This window comes from Serinus canaria, chromosome 2 (genome assembly GCF_022539315.1).
Source record: "Serinus canaria isolate serCan28SL12 chromosome 2, serCan2020, whole genome shotgun sequence".
Classification (NCBI taxonomy): domain Eukaryota; kingdom Metazoa; phylum Chordata; class Aves; order Passeriformes; family Fringillidae; genus Serinus; species Serinus canaria.
The window spans coordinates 137,547,320-137,551,709 of NC_066315.1; positions in this window are offsets into that span (position 1 = coordinate 137,547,320).

Consider the following 4,390-nt stretch of genomic DNA (forward strand, 5'->3'; position numbering starts at 1 on the left):
TGTGATGTTTGTCTGAGTTTGGAATGCCAATAAACCCAAAGTTAAGTACATACTTAAGTACTTGCCTGGATCAGAGCCAAGAAAAACAGCAGAGATGGGGGTTTTCATTAAAGGTAGACCCATGAAACGTTAGCATGGAAATGGTCACTGAACATTTTTAAGTAGATTGCACAGAGAGACTGGACACAAACAAAGAGAAGTCTGCTAATAACTGCCCCTGTTGGACATGACAGGAAGCTGAGATCAGGAGGCAAATCTACTAAAGGCATCCCAGTAAGCACCTGTCTCTGTTCTGTCAGACTACATGTAACAGTAAGACTGTCCCTGGTTTCTGCTGACCTTAATATGGCCCTAAAAATGGGTAAAGGGCCAAGTGGGAGATTTAGATGCAGTCTTGCAGTTTTGGGGACTGCATACATGTTTCCACCACTTCTGTCTGTATTAAGGGACTGCAAAAACATTAGAATGTTGACAGAAACCAAGCCTGGTGTTCCCTCAAAAAACCAAAAACCCACTGCAGATGTGCAGCTGGAGTGATGCAACAGCATCATCTATTAGTCAATATTAAACAGTTTTGTAAATACATGGTGATAAATTATCAACTATGTTCTTTAAACTGGTTTAACACATTAATTTTCTGATTGCATGCAGCATTATTTCAGTGTTTTCAGTACAATGGCTGCCAGCACTGCCCTTAGTCTGGATTCCTGCTTTGCAGTTAGAGTTCCCATGTTCTTCCTCTTCTAAATTTACTGCCACATTAAAGAGCCCAGAGTTAAGGATATGCAGATTTTAAAAATGGTGAAAGTGATGGCAAATTGGATGAACTAAAACATGCTCTTCCCATAGGAGCATGAAACACAACTTCTTGATATTTAAATTCTAAGGCTAAAGACTGAGGCATAGCAAACTACTGACTCCTATTATATTTACTCTGTAGGATGAAAGATTGTTGGTCCCTGTGGGATTACGAGTCTGAGAAGTGCTGTTATTTCAGACCTGATGTTTAGACCATTAGTGATTTAATGCAGCCTTTTCCTTTACTTCAGCAGTGGCAGTTCTATCCCTAATGTCTTTTTTTCCCCCATTTAGCCTGAGGATTTGATGTGATTAACATCTGAAATGTATTACTTGGGTTGGTGTTAATTAATTTAGCTGAAATATTACAACTTTTAAACTCTATTGGTCATGGAAGGCTGAATGATAAGGTTAATCAATTCCAAACAATTTTAACCATAAACAAAAGTATTTAAAAAATAAAAGAATGTAAAATCAGAGGAAGACTTTCCTCTGCCATTCTTATTAGGATCCCACCAGTGGCTCGGTGTCCTGTAAAGACTTATTCTCCCACTAACTTTGTGTTAGCTGGATAACATAGGAAGAATGTGCTCACAGTCTCGGATTCAATTAATTATCCCAGCAAAGATATGCCTCTTAGAAATGGCTCTGTATGTACTGGAACTGGACCAAGTTCATCAATCCCACATTCCAAAATCTTCCATACTTAGGCTTCAATTCTGCAGCTCACATTTTGAGTCTGTGTGAATCAAATCTTTTTAAGTTTCTCCCTCATTAGTTTTCAGTCAGGATTGCCAGTTAATAAAATACAGGATGGCACAGATGCTCAGCTCATGTAAATTTTCTCAACTCCTGCCACTTGATAGCTGTCTCTTTGACGTCAGTGGAACTATGACAATTGCCATCAACCCAATATTTTTTTTTCCCTCCTGTTACCCACTTCCCTGAAGACATGAATCACTAGATGCTGCCACTGCTGTCATATAGTGCCATACAGACAAAAGATAAGTCACCTAGAAAACTTCACATTTCATGCTATCAGAGAATATGGATTTGAAAAACTAGTTTCACTCAAATGACAAATGATGAAATGCTGAACTGACCTTTTCTTCTTTTCATGCTTGAGTATAAGGTTTTAATTCTCATGCCTGCACCTATTACTCAGCAGATACCAGCTGCTGAAAGGACCTCTCCCCACGCCCTCAATATGTATGTTTGCTCTGTCACTTCTGGTACTAATGGAAGCAGAACCCCTAAATACATTTTTATCATTAAATATTAAGATTAAGAAGAAAGGATGGCAGTGTTGCATCTCCAGTGGGAAGATGTGCACAGGTTGATAGAAGTAAAAAGAATATTTCAAAGATATATATTTACAGGTCCAAGGGATGGACTATGCTATAGTGTGTAGAACACATGCAGGTGAATTACAAATTTTCTACGTAAAACTAAAAATTCCTTAACCTCAGCTGTAGAAGTAGCAACAGGTCACAGATTTTATCTGCAAGCATTCTTTCTAGACGCAGACTTTCATTCTCTAAGGGCTGCAAAAAGGATTTCAGAGATTTTTCTGAATTAAAAAAATATATTCCTTTCTGCATTATGTAACCCTTGTTTTTAAACAGTAATTTGGCACCTGTACATGAAAAATAAAGACATTTGAGTCTGAAGATCCTCAGCTCAAACAATGAAAGCTAAGGATAATACCTCTAGAAATTAAAAACAGGAAAAGAAGTCCACAAAGTCTACAATAACATTACTTTCATATTTTCTCTTTTACAGTGATGCATGGATTGTTATTATTGTTACCAGCCTCACACCAAGAGAGCATATTGAGTCCTTCTTCTGTTAATGACATTTGGACGATATTTGCTAGCGCTTTCTAAAAGTGCATCTTCCAAATAGCTAGTATTGGTTAAAATAAGATTATTTAAAAATACCATTTTTTACCACCAAAGCTGCAATACTCTTCCCATTAATGCCCTTATAGCATTAAAATGGAAGAATTTTCAGACTTTTAATTGAACAATGAATACTAAGCTTGGGGGGTTTGGTTATCTTACTTTGTTGTGGTTTTTTTCCTTGAACAATCAAACTAATTAGTCATGTTCTCCTTTTCAGGTTACTACTTTCTGCTCTGTTTCACTTTTTTTCTTATTGTATTCACAGAGCCATGTGATAAATCATTCAGATAGTGCTGGCCAGAAATTTTCTATCAAAAATGTTCATTTAATTCTTCTATTCAGTTAAATTAAAACATCTGTAGCTACTCCTCATATTATATATTAAAAGATGGGCACTTTGAAAAAGAAACCTCCCTCTTTCACATTCCAGAAGTAAAACAAAAAAAAAAAAAGAAATTGAAAAACACACAAAAATAATTTTAACCATTTTACTGGAGTAACTGGGGATCAGGTGGAAAGAGCTGAGAATGAGAAAAATATCGCTTTTGAACAAATTCTGTTTCTATCACATGTGCAGTTCTCTCTAAATAATGAAAATACCTGGTGAAAACATTTTCATTGACTTGGCATAGTTTGTTTTCTTAAGGCCTACATTTAGGGCCTTTGTAATTATTTTAATGGTTTTTTTTTTCAATGGGGTCTTTTAAAATCCAGATCAAACTTTCCCATATTCCAGGAAGCAGGTAACTGCAGCTGAAGAGCCCCATAATGGTTGTTTTCAGCTTTATGAGGGAAGCAGAGGAGGGTAGCACCCTGCTACAACAGTCACAGCATACAGCAATGAAACCAAGGTGATTTGTCAGCACTGCCAGTGCAAATGAAAACCATGTCATGCACCTGCTAATGCAGCAAGATTTCAGGGAGCTCTGCAGAGGAGCTGAAGACCCATTTGAAGGATTCAGTAGTAAGGCTTTACATGAGAGGGCAGTTGTGCTTTTCTGTTTCTCCTTTTTTGATCATTCATTGCATTGGTTTAAAACAGTTGGATTTTCTCAGAATCCTTCACTACAGAACCCATGTAATTTTAATGTATTCTGCCTCTCTACCCTTACAGTTTGTCTGCCTGCACTCTTGCTTTCCACATATCTGTAAAGACAGATGCAGCTACGAGAGTTTTCTTAGGTTTGAGGCAGCTCCTCTGCTGTGCCTGTCAAAGCAGCAAAACCCCCAAGTCTGTGGCAGCTCCTTTCAAGTAACATCACTGTACTTCTCATCTGTAACAGCCTGATACAGCAGCAGAGACTGACATGGGAGCTCTGTGGGGCTGACACGCCTTTCTTCCTCTTGTTAACATTATTTTCAGTAAAACCATTGCTACTAGCTATGGCCAAGTCTCTCCTTACAGATGACTGGAAGTAAGCCATCCAAAGCAGGAATTCTCCAAATTCTCCAAGCATTTCCATGTATGGAGATCCTCATGCTGTCACATGGCATCTGACAGTATGTTCACTCTGCTAATAAGCCTTTTTGGGTTGTAACCTTAGAACACACTTAGATCTCAGATCACTAATTATCATTTTCATTCCAGGAAAAGCCTTGTTCCAGATACCAACAAACCTGTGAAACTGAAATAACACCAGACTTCTCACTCACTTCACACAGTTCATGGAGAAAGCACTTGTTCATGT